At 38.2% G+C, this 13607-nt stretch overlaps 1 protein-coding gene across 2 annotated transcripts in view; it reads left to right on the forward strand.

The window, feature by feature from the left end:
• Window positions 1-13607, forward strand: part of PPIA (peptidylprolyl isomerase A) — a 194292-nt gene that overhangs the window by 62135 nt on the left and 118550 nt on the right. The window lies entirely within an intron of this gene.

The following is a 13607-nucleotide window of genomic DNA, read 5'->3' on the forward strand; positions in this document are numbered from 1 at the left end:
GACTTACCTGTGTAACCTCGCCGCCCTCTCCCTCTCTTGCCCCTTTCCCCTCCCTCCTCGCTCGCTCCTTTTCCCGGGTTCTTCCATCCCCCTGCCTCCCTCTCTCCGCCAGCGCCTTCTCCCGCTAGCGCTCCTCAGTCTCCTTCCCCTTCCCGCATCTACACTTTTCCTCGGAGTCGTCGCTGCCCCTTGCCCCGAGGTACGCGCCCCAGCCTGGTCCTAAAGGGAAACGCCCCCCCTTCCCCTCCCGGCTGGGGTCTGGGTATCCCGGGTTTACTAGTAACTTGGCTTTTTGACCCCTCCCCCCAAACTTCTGGGTCTGAGGTCCTTCCCCCACCCCCACCCCCTCTCCGCTTTGGGGCCGCGCTCTCTCGGACCTGTCAGTCATCTCCGGTCTTCTTTCTTCAGTTCTCACCTGTTGCAGATCTTCTGAGCATTTATTTATCACCGACTATGTGTCCGGTCTTGGGGAAGCAGAGCTCTAAGAAGGTTACATTCAAACGAGGGAGACCCGAACACGTGTATCTATTTTGTTAGTTCTTTGGGGGTAATGGGTGGGGCGGGGTAGGTGGCAGCGGTCGGACGGCTGCAAAGGGCCGGATTTAGGAAGGAGGTGGTGTTTGAGCTGAGCACTGAAGCAAATTAGGTAGGGGGTCTTGAGAGATCGAGATGAGGAAGGCTCGCACCCTAGAAAGGCACAGAGAACAGGAGATGCAAAGCCCAGGTTGAGGAATGGCAACAAGGCCAGTTTGCCTTGGACCATACCATGCAACTTGTGAAAGAGTAGAAAGGTAGGTTAGAGCCAGATTGGGAAGCCTTTAAACGCCATTTAAAGAGCTTGTATTTGATCCTAGAGGTAACTCCTAAATTTTATGATAGCTCCGACAAAGCACTTTCCTTTACAGCTTTACTGTGTGTTAGATGGAGTCAAGGCAACAAAGATTTATTAAATGCTTGCTGTGTGCCAGGCACTGCTGCAAATATTATTAAACCCCATTTACAGATTTGAAAACTACTTAAAGAAGTGAGTAGCTCAGGATCACAGGCTACTAAGGAATAGAGCTTTAATTGGAAACTTGATAACTTATGAATCTAGATAAAATTCTTTCTATTATACCAACATTGCTTCACCATTCTGGCACTAGTATCCACCGATCCAACTAGCAGCTGGCTTATTCCAGCCATGATTCACCAGCTTTCCAAATTCAGCACGTCCTCAAAACATGCCTTTCCTCCAAATTTCCCGGTTTCTTGTAGTTGTATCACCAGTTTTTGCGATATTGAATGACATGTTTTCCTTTTTTTTCTTCCTTATCCATTTAATCAGTAGCTAAGTTCTGTTTTTAACCCTACAATATTGCTTTCCTTCCATCTCTACATCTCTACTCACGCTTCCACAACCATTTAGATCCTCATTACTTCTTTACTTTTACAAATATCTATAAATTTTGTTTTGACACAGAATGCCTCCCCCCCAAAAAAACACATGCGGATAATTCCACAAAAATAGTTTATCAAAACAACAAAATAGAAGTTGCCAGCTTTTTCTCCAGCTTTGCCTATTGTTTTTTATCTGAATGTTATTTAAATTTGTAATTTACATAATTGTTTTTGTATGTGTTCTTTCCCATATTTTTTTTGTTCCATAATGGCCTCCAGGACTTCAGCTTCTCCCTTGTCCAGTCTATCTTTCACACAGTTGATAAATTTTTTAAATTTACAATTCTAACCACATCCCTCCCATACTGAAAATGTTTATAGAATAAAATATAAACTTTTTAGCTTGGCTGAGCATTTTTAGTAATCTGGCTCATTTTCCATTTCAAATTTATTTCAGTATTACCCTTCACACATTGTGTATCTGCTAATTGTTGCATTACCTTTTACTTTTCTCTCCCATGTTCATCCATTTGCAGAGTGGATAAGTGCAGAATCTGGAGTCAGAAAGACCTGAGTTCAAATCCAGCCTCAGAATCACTAGCTGTATGACCTTGGACAAGTTACTTAACTGCTTTCTGCCTCAGTTTTCTCATCTGTAAAATGGAACTAATAATAGCATCTACCTCCCAAGGTTGCTGTGAGGTTAAATAAGATATTGTAAAGCATCTTGCAAACCTTAATGCTATATAAATGCTAGCTATTTTTATTAGTCCTTATTTCAAACAGAAACTCTCCATCTCTGCCTAGAGAAATTATTATTTTCAAGGCATAACTTCCCTTTTATGTAGCCTTTCTTAAAAAAAAGACAAGTACTGGATTTATTATTTCATTGGCATAGGGAACTTTTACACTAACCCAAGTCTGCACTTTTCTTGGTAGCTTATAAACTTATAAAGTTCTTAGAACACAAAAGAGTCTGAGGGACTTTCACAGTCACAAAGCCCTCATGTCTGAGGTGGGACTTGAACCCAGGTTTTCCTGGCTCCCAATTCAGCTCTCTATCCACTAAGCCCTGCTTCCTTCCTTGGGAGAAATGCTTATTTAGGTAAGAAGTGTATTTATTTTACTGCTCCCAAGCCGATACTTTGATCTGGTCAGAAGAACCAGTCAGTCATTCAAATACATAAATGAAGTATGAACAATTCCTGGACATGAATCAGGCAATCAAACATGTAAACCAGAAGGAAGTTGAATTTCATCTCTTGGATGAAATGAGTTGAGTCTTGGAATTGGTTGAAAAAATTAGACACACATCTGGGCTTATGTATGTCAGAGAAGATGATTCTAGCAAGGACATGCTAGCAACTGCTTCAAGAGTCGGTCTTCTAAGCTTTGGAAGTGCTTTGAAGAGAAAATCAAAAAAAGGAGAAAAGGATTTCCATCCGTCTAGGAACTGAGTTAATTCCTTTGCTACCTATACTCTCTGAGTGTGTACCTATTTTTCCTCCTGGCCTATGAATGTATTTGTACCATATGTAATTGTCCCATGCTTGGGGGGGGGGGGCATTTATACCACCTGTTCTTACTATGCCAGCTTAGTTAATATCTTTAACTAAAATTTAGCTAATTAACTCTGGGTGGCAAATTAATATTAACTGGATAATTGATGGGGAGCACATTGTTCCAGGGGACCCATGAGCAGCAGTACTAGAAACCTTCCAGCCCTTTGGGGTTACTCTTAGAATCTTGAAGGGAGAAGTCAGTCACTTCCTTGCAAGTAGTGGTCCCAACTACCAAAATGAGTGTAAAGTAGCCCAAGAAGGGTGCAACACTTTCAAAAAAAATTTTTTTTATCCTGAATTTAACAGTTACTTCCATGTATGTTACAGAACAGAGAGTGAGGATTATACATAAAACTATGAATCCATATAATTTGAACTTTCTAAAAAAAGTACAGTATATAATAAATCCAGCATGTAACTTTCAACCTTACCCTGTTTGTCTCTGATTCCTTATGTGCATTTTTATTTTGGGAGGGGAAGAAAGGGGAAACTGTATCATAACTCTTGTCTCACCTTAAACAAAATTTCATCTTCCCATGTTCAAAAATGTATTTCATTTTGCATCTTGAGTCCATCACTTCTCTGTCAGGTCAGGAGTATATATATATATATATATTTTTATATATATATATATACATATATATATATATATATATGCATTTTATCACTGGTACTCTGGAATCTGATTGGGCATTTTTGAAAAAAAATTTTTTTTTTTGCTAAGATCTCCTTGTGTCCATATCCTGCCCATCCCTTTTGCAGAAATTCATTTCATATATCAAAGGGTTGGTTTTTTAGTGTTTTTTTTTAAAAAGAGGGAAAAGTTAAGCAAAATAATACATCCAACAAAATCTGACGTGCAGTATTTCACACCCATGATCTACACTTTTCTCACCACCTACCTTTAAAAAGGACTAGAGGAAAGTATCTTCTCTGTCTCTTTGGGGCTGTGCTTGTTGGTTTTTTCATTAACCAAATTTCTTAAAGTCTTTCAAAGTTTTTTTTTTAAATAGTTACAATTAGATATTTACATGTCTCCTTCAATAGAATGTAAACTCTTTGATGTCAAGGACTGCTTCATTTTTGTCTTTGTATTCACAATACCTAGCACAACGCCTGGCCCTGGATAGTAATTTAATAAGCTTGTTTGATTGGTTTAGAAATGAAAGTGTCTTTCCTCCCCTCCTCCCCTCCCATTCTTATAGTATTTTTTTCTGTGTGCTTTTTTGGTCCTTTTACCAATCTAATTCCTATGTTGTTTATTCCCCCTATTATATTAATTTATGGGCTAGGGCTGTTTTTCTTTCTTGTATACCTGACTAGTATAATCCTTTCTAAGCATTTGATAAATGTTTGTTAAATTAATTTCTACCTAGGTCCTGATTTATACTTTCCCAAATAGAGACACTTTAAGGACCAATAAGAAAAAAAATGTCTTATAAGTGAATTTTTTCACCCTTATTCCTGACCTCCATAGATTGTCTTGTTTTGTAGCAGGGCAGACAAGTCCTTATATTGAAAACCTTTGACTGCACTTCTAATTAAATGTCCAGGAAAACAGATAGCACTTGAGAATCCTGAACAAGTTGGGAGATATCCATCCAGCAAAACAAGACTAAAATGTTTTTTTTGTTTGTTTCATATACAGCCTTTTTCCTCTTCTTAGTGCTTGGAAATGTTTGTTAATGTTTGTACAGTTCAGAATAACACAAAAATCAATACTAAAAATAGTTTTTGTTTTAAAAATCTAGTTTTGAGATTTCATTCATTTGGGGAATTTCAGGTGTGGAAACTCCTTCCATCTGATATGGGAAATTTATCTTAAGAAAGTTGACACATTAAGAGTGGTTTGCCCTCGGTCACATATCTAATATATAGCAAAATCAGATGTTGAATTCAAGTCTTCCTGATTCCAAGGTTGGTCCTCTATCCATTATTCTACAATGGCTCTCTCCGATTCGATTGGGATAAACTAATTCTAGTTTATCTTTTTTTAATGAAAATTTTTATCATTGTGTTCAGCATGATTCTTAGCTGTGCAAGACACCAACATATTCCATAACCAACCACCAAAGAGAAGAAAATTCTCCATTAGTTATGTCAAGAGAAACCACCATTTTTTAATTTTTCCTAAAAGGATTTACACCAGTCATACAAAGTAAAGGAGTAGCTGTGAACTGGACTAGTTAATAAGCTTGTTTGATTGGTTTAGAAATGAAAGTCCTAATTAGTTAGGTTAGGGTGTATACCCTGGTCATCTTTGTTGGCATTCAATATTAGCTCTGCCTTTCATAATACAAAGCGTAGTTATGATATGCCCTGATTTTGAAAGATGAAACTTTTCTTTCAAAATATTGGTGAGTGTTATATTTAGTGAATCTGTTACTCTGATAGTCTGTCTTCAAACCTTTTCGAAGGTATAATGAGGTAAAAAATATATTTTAAAAAATCCCATTATAAATGGGGAAATTAAGACAGAAGATTCATCTAACTTTTTTTTTTGGAGACCTGTGTTCTCAGGGAAATTCTTGTATAGAACTTTTCCTGCTAAGCTCAGTCTCTTCTCTCCAACTTACAGTCTTTGACAGTGGCCAAAGGAACACAGCCAGTATGTGTTTGAGGTGGGACTGCATATAGGTCTTCCTGACTCTGAGGCCAGTTCTCTATCAACTGCTATGCCCATGCATTTTTGTTGTTGTTGTAATTGTTATTCAATCCTGTCCAACTCTTCATGAACCCATTTGAGATTTTTTTTTGGCAAAGGTGCTGGAGAGGTTTGCCATTTCCTTTTCCAGCTCATTTTTACAAATGAGGAACTGAGGCAAACGGAGTTAAGTGACTTGCCCAGGGTAACACAGCTAATAAGTATTTGAGGCCATATTTGAACTAGGATCTTCCTGACTTCAGGCTTGGTGCTCTATTCACTGTGTCAGCTATCTCTAATTTGAGTATCAAATAACAAATCATTTTGAGAATTGATCTGCTAACTTGTTTTGTTAGATGTGGATAGAATCTCAGAAACTAGGATGTAGTTTTGGGGGAAAGGAGGTCTTAATACTTTCTGTTCTAACATTAAAATTCTGGTTGTTGCTTATGGGTTGTAACAAAACTCTTAAGATGAGAAATTATATTTGCCTGGGGAGAGCATCCAGGATGCTGACCTTCTAGGAGTTTTGTGATATATACAAAATCCTATCAAAGAATAAGACTTTAGAAGTCCAGACTCATATTTTGCTTCTAAAACCTGATTAAACTCACTTTAGTGTCTAGTAGTGAGACTGAAATTCATCAGGACCAAAATTTTGAAATCCAAAATTTAAGTTATATTTTTCACAAAAAACGATCCAAAAGGGCACGTTTTTAGAACTAGAGTTTCCATTCTGAGAAACTTTACTTGCAATGGTTCACACTTAGTTTCCTTGTGATACCACTTTCCCACTTCTGTAAAATATCTTTCCACTATGAAAATGAGATTTGAGGCCTTTTAAGCATTTTTTGGTTGTATGGGAAAAAGTTGTATATATTATTCATTTAAGTATATATATTTTTTGGCCAGGTTTTCACACAAAGCAGCCAAACCAACTAGAAGTAGATGAAATAGAAATAAGAAAGATCAAATACCAGGAGCTTGCTTCCTTTCACCAAATTGTCATTGATTCCTGTGAGGAGCAGTCAGTTCATCATCACCACAGACGCCTGTTCAGAAATGGGAGTCTCTTTGGCTAATTTAGACTTTACATGGGAGGACCCTGACTCTAAAGATATTGTATGGGGTCTGCTAGAGCCTCCCTAAATGTGAAGGGCCATGGAGAGTAAAAGTTCTGCCTTAGCATCTGGGGGGACACTAGTAGGGTTTTCATGACAGGCATCTGAGCATGAATATGTGGGATAATTGTTATTCAAGGGGTTTTCATAAGATAGATGGTTTTGATGTAATTTTAATTTAAATGTTTGATTCTTTTCTGATAGAACATTGAGGCTGAAGCTTCAAAAACTGCTCCATCATAGCCTTCACATTGTCCTCTTGGTTGGCATTGATCTAATCACACACAGAGTACATTTGAACTGTGTTACTGAGAGTAGAGACCTACCAAGAGTGTCATCCAGGTTAGTGAGTTTACCTGGAACACCTTGCAGAGGCAGGTATAGCAGAGAGAGGGTGAGACTCAGGAAGACATGGGCTAGAATCCCACCTTTGACTCTAGTGATGGGAACAAAGACAAGTCACTGAAACTCTTAAAGCCCACTTTCTTTATCACTAAGATGGAATAATCAATTAGTAAGTGCCTACCATGAGCTAGGCACTGCTAGATACAAGATATGAAGACAAACATTAAACAGTCATTGCCCTTGAGGAGCTTATGTTTGACTAAAGGAAATAGGGCAGAGCAATGTGGTGTAATAGACAAAGCACTAGATTTGGGGCTCATTGAGCTCCATACTGAGTGTGTGGTCCTGGGCAAGTCATTCTCTAGGCTTCACTTTCTTCATCTGTAAAATAATGATAGTAGCTAATTGGATTCCATCTCTAGGGACCCTTCTAGCTCCAAAATCTACATGAAATGAAATATGTATAGATGAGTATAAACCAAGAAATTTTGTGTTTGTGGTGGGGGGAAGATATTAGTTGGCAGTATTAGGAATGGCCTTGTGTAAGAGTTGGTACCAGATCCGAGCTTTGAATGGAACTGGGAATTCTTAAAAGCAAAGGTGAGGATACAATACATTCTAGCATGAAGGGCAGCCTGGGGAAAGGTACAGAGACAGGAAATGCAGTGCTCTGTGTGAGGAATAGCCAGAAGTCCAGTTTGGACCAAACAGTGTGTGAAAGAGAGTGATAGGTAATTCTGGAAAAGGAGATTGGGAACAGGTTTTGAAGGGGTTTAAATGCTAATAGAACAATATGTATTTGATCCTAGAGACAATAGGAAGTTGGACAGCTCCATGGTCAGACCTGTGCTTTAGGAATATTACTTTGGCAGCTATGTGAAGGATGGATTGGAGAGAGATTTAAGGCAGAGAGACCAATGAGGAGGGTAATGCAGTAATCCAGGTGAGAGGTGATAAGGCCCTGATTAAACTAGGGTGGTTATGATTTTATTTTCTCCTTAAGGTACTCTCTCCTAAGTTTTCATTATACAGCTCTCAGTTTTCTTCCTACCAGTGTCCTTTATTGGATCATCATACATGTCCTACTCCTGAATTGTGGATATACTCTGTCCTGGGCTCTCCTTTTTTTCTTCCTCCATAGTAACCTTATCAGCTCTAGTAGGATCAATTATTATATCTAAGCAGATTTCTGATCTATACAAGGTGTACAGAAAGTCTTAGTTTTAGGTTTTAATAACTAATACTTTTGGAACACCCTATATATCCAATCCTAGTCTTCTTGCTGAACTCCAGTACATCACCAACTGTCTATTGGATATTTCCAACTGGATGTCCTGTGGGCATCTCAGACTCAACATGTTCGAAATGATATATCTGTATATGTGTGCACACAAACATACACATGCCTCCCCAATTCATTATCTTTTCCCCTAAACCCACTCCTTTTTCATACTTCCCTTTCTCTGTAGAGGATACCACCATTCTTCTAGTTAACCAGGTTCAAAACCCCAGACATCCTCAAATCCTTATTCTTCCTTACTTCACATATCTAGTCACCTATCAAATCTTTTATATTTATATTATAACACTAGACCCTCATTACTTCTCATGTGGATTACTACAATACCCTTCTAATTGATCTCCCTGCCTCAAGTTTCTCCCTTCTCTAATCCATCCTCCATACACAGTTGCGCAGGTGATGGTCTACTACTGAAGTACAGATCTGACCATGACACTCCAATGGCTCCCTGTTGTTTCTAGGAAAAAATTGTCGGGCATTTAAATCCCTACAAAACAGCCTGTTTTTCTAGGCTCTCTCCTTCCCGCATTATTTGGTCCAGCCATATAGGCCTTAGTTAAGGAGTTGTTTGCATGTTATCTCACCCATTAGATTGTGAACTTCCTTGAGGGTAGAGACTGTCTTTTGCCTTTATTTGTATTCCTGGCTCTTAGCTTTGTGCCTCACACATAGTAGGTGCTTAATAAATGCTTATAAACTTACTGACATTCCTTTTCTCTCTGCCTTTGCAGTTAGTGCTTTTATCTTGCTGCCCTCTTCTCACCTCCTTCATGCTTGGAATGTACTTTAACCTCATAGAATCCTTCTTCTCCTTCAAGCTACAGCTCAAGCACAAGCTTCGAGCCATTTCTGATCCCTTCCAATCATCCCCTGTCCCACAACTACTAGTGTCTTCCCTTCATCACCTTATGTTTAACTACCTTATATTTATTTTTTGTTTTATTTGTGTGTGTGCATGTTATCTTCTATGATAGAACGTAAACCCCTTCAGAATAGGGAATTGTTTCATTCTATTTGTAAACTTAACACTTGACACTTAGTATAGTCTTTTTTTTAAGAGCCAAATAGGGTTAAGTGACTTACCCAGGGTCACACTGCTAGTAAGTGTCTGAGGCAGGATTTGAATTCATGAAGATTCCAAGTCCAGTGATTCAATCTACTTTTGCCACTTAGCTGCCCTTAGTATAAACTTTTTTTTTGAGGGGGGAAGGCAAAGCAGTTGGGATTCAGTTACTTGCCCAAGGTCACACAGCTAGTAAGCATCAAGTGTCTGATGGCAGATTTGATCTCAGGTCCTCCTGACTCCAGGGCCAGTGTTCTATTCACTTCAACACCAAATCCTTTTATTAAGGGGATTTGTTCTGTGAAGTTTGGATTCAGTCAAAGGGCCACTCTTGAGGACCTAGAGGGTCACATGTGGCATCAAGGCCACAGGTTCCCCACCCCTGGCATATCCTTTAATTATTGAAGTATTTCTTTGCAAAAGAGAATGATCTTTACACTGTAAGGGATAGATCAAAATGACTAACAGGAATTGAAAATTTAGATGAATGAAGAAATATTAAATATTTCTGCTCTCACTGAATAAATGAATTAAAAAAAACCTATGGATGCCTACTAGTTACTGGAGATACACAAACTTATACCTAGCACATAGTAGGTACTTCATACTTGATGACTTGTCAGCCAAGGTAGCTAAAGTGGGGGGAGAGTCTTATCTTGACCGCTAGATGGCAACCGTCTAGTCACAATTAATAGTGGGTACTTGTCTCACTAACCCTTCTAGGGCTAGAAGATAATCTTGGCACCCTTTGCAGATTTGGAGAATAAAGGAGGTCTGTCGTCATAGCCCATAGGTAAGCTAGCCAATGTCTCTGGGGGTTTGTTTGTTTTTAAGGCCACTTATGCCCATGGTTTGTATAGAAGTTATTTTGTGGATCATAGGTTTCAGCACTGTAAGAGTGGTTCTGGGGACCTGCCAGTGAAGCTCCAGAAGTGCCTGGCTAAGACAAGGTAGAACCCAGGGATTTTTCTCAGCATTTCTAACAGCAACAATCACTGATGCCTAAATGGATGCTTCTTTGTGAACTGTAGATCTAGAGAAACTAATTAAAATTTGAAGGTATTAGGGAGTCATTGAATGTTTTTTTGGTCAGTATCACATGGGGTAAATCATATAATTTCTTCCACATATTTATATACATATTTCCATTTAGCTGAGGAAGAACTTTCTCACTAAAATTTGCAACTTTAAAAGATGTCATAAAAGATCTATACCTCATTTTTTTCAAAAGACATGAATTACATTTTGTTTGAGTATTTTACTCCACTGTTCCTTGAGAAAGACCTTGGTTCAGTGACCATTTTATAGTTTTACTACTATGTGAATAGAAACTACAAGTAGCCATTTTTCTTTGCCATGATTATAGTCATCATGAAGTTCTAGGGAGCCTTTACAGCTGGCATAAAGGATTGGATGGTGAGTAGCAGTTGTCTTTCAGTGGTATAGCTGTAGCTGCATTGTGTTTGCAAATTAGGGTTTGCAAAGCACTTTACAAATATGTCATTTTATCTTCATAACAACCTTGAGACATAGATATTATCCCTATTTTACAGAATTCCATGAATTTTATGCATTTAAAACCCCCTATTTTTAGGAGTCCATAGGCTTCAGACTGTCAAAAGGGTCTGACACAAAAAAATGTATGTTGTTCCCTAGCGTGTTTCATGGCTTCCATTTCAACACTTGCTTCCATATGGAAGCAGCATGGCACAGTGGAAAGCACATCAGATTCAGAAGGCCTGGGTTCAAATCCCAGCTCTACCATTAAATATCTTTGTAACCTTGGGCCAGTAATATCCTCCTTGGGCCTTTTTATTCAGTTGTAAAATAAAGGGGTTGGAATTAAATGACCTCCCAGGAGCAAGAAAGAGCTTTAGAGGGTACCTCCTTTTCCTGACAAGGAAATTTATGGCCATAGAAGTTGTAATTTTCCTAGATCATACAGCTCGTTGGTGGCACAGTTGGGTCTAGGAACCAAGGTTTAGTGGTAATAATTTCCATTAAACCACACTTTTGTTTTTGAGACTTCTTTTTAGGTAAACATGTGATGTTTATTTCTACTTCCCTACTCCATTAGGAGATTGTCCTCTGAAAAAGTCACTACTCTGTGCCTTAGTTTGCTCATCTGTAAAATGGGGATAATAATAATGCCTACCTCCCTGGGTACTTGTCAGAATCAAATGAATTAACATATAGAAAGTACTTGATAAAAATTTATCAATACTAGCTATCTAATTTGTAACATTCTTCCTATCTTGTAATAGCCAACATTTGTAAAAGTTTGAGGTTTGCAAAACATTTTAACGTACATTATCATTTGATCTCCAAAAATTCTTGTGAAGTAGAAGTACTATTCCCTCCATTTTACAGAGGAAGAAGCTGAGGCTCAGGGAGGTTAACTGATATGTCCAAACAGATTTTAAACAGTTTTAAAGTGGGATTTGAACCCATATCTTTCAAAGTTCCAAGTCTAACACTTTTTCTACCACTCCCAAACCAATATAATATAGGTATTGGCTATCTGAGCAGTGGGGAATCAAGAAAATTCACTGTCAGGATTCCCTCTGATGGCTAAAAGAAGGTATAAATTGAACACTTTAATCGCTTTTGATGTACCTGTGATTTCATTTGTGTGGATATGTTCATATATTCCCGTCTAGTTTCTTGTGCACGTTTCCATACTTTCCAGAGAGCCATGAAACACACTAGGGAACAACATACAATTTTTTTGTATCAGACCCTTTTGACAGTCTGAAGCCTATGGACTCCTAAAAATAGGAGGTTTTAAATGTGTAAAATTCGTGGGATTCTGTAAAATAGGAATAATATCTACATCTCAGAGTTGTTATGAAGATAAAATGACATATTTGTAAAGTGCTTTGCAAACCCTAAATTGTCATAGAAATGCTACCTAACTAGGATTACAAAGAAAACCAATTGCTAAAGTTACTAGAATATATATATTTTTTAAGTTCATGGATCCTTGCACTAGAGATTATCATCTGATTTTCTTTATTCCTATCACATTAATACAGTTCTGTTTAAGATATATTACATTGCAGGCTCTTCTGATGCACATCTCAAAATCAATCATGGGATCATTATAAAATTCTTTCTGGCTGGGTAAGCTCTTACCTCTAAAAGAAGTCAAGGCCCTTTTACTTCTCTAGATCTTAACTGCTTTCCCTCATAAACTTTAATTCAGGAGGCAACTACTCTTCTTACAGAGCCTGATCATTTATAAACTGATGCTCCCTACCCCAAGAACCACTGGCTAAATTTAGCTCTACAGATGGCAGCTTGGCTGCATCAGCTTCTACTAGAACTTCCTTATTATCCATAGTAAGGTGAATGGGCCAAGAAGCACATTGAGATTAAACAAGGGTGCTGCACCTAGTTTCTCAGTTACCAAGGGTCAATGCTTACAGACCTTTAAAAATGCTTTAGATGGATTTGCCTTTCTCTTGGGTGTGATGACACTTGTGAAGACAATACTAATATCTACCCCTTCCCCCAGTGTAAGATGAAAGGGTTGCCCAGTTTCCTTGGTCCTATTCCTAAAGGACACCTGACCATGCCATTCCTCTGCCCAAGAAGCTTCAGTAGCTCTCTATCACTACTAAACTAACACAGGTGGTATTTAAAGCTTTTACAATCTGGCTCTAACCTCTCTGTAGACCAGTTTCACCTTCCTCTTCACTGTTCCAAACTCTTTAACAATCTCTGTAAGACAACGTATCAACTCCCAATACCATACTGTTGCCCATATGTATAATGCTCTATCTTAGAATTTCTAGTTCCCATCAAGACTGAAGTACCAATTCCTATATGAAATATTTTTTTATTCCTCTAGTTGCTGCCCCCCCCCAATTACTTTGTTATTATGTATGCATACAATTTATATCCCTTCCCACCTCCAAACAAGAAGTAAACTCTAAAGGTAGTGATTTCATTTGAGAGCCTAGTTCCATGTTTGGCCCATAAGTCCTTAATAAAAGCTTATAGAATGGAATCAACTCAACTAAAGGAGACCTTCATCTCAGTGCTCAATTATTTAAATAGAAAATTTATCCTGAGATTGAACAAGAAAGTGAACATAGTAGTTTGGGTAACTTGGGCACAATAAAGTCACAGTATGGAGGTATTTTAAGGAAGCACACTGTAAACATTAAGTGCTTATTAACTTTATTCC

The sequence above is a fragment of the Petaurus breviceps genome, unplaced genomic scaffold (genome assembly GCF_028583685.1).
Source record: "Petaurus breviceps papuanus isolate PSGF00001 unplaced genomic scaffold, PetGlider_PUasm1.0 90845, whole genome shotgun sequence".
Taxonomy (NCBI): Eukaryota; Metazoa; Chordata; class Mammalia; order Diprotodontia; family Petauridae; genus Petaurus; species Petaurus breviceps.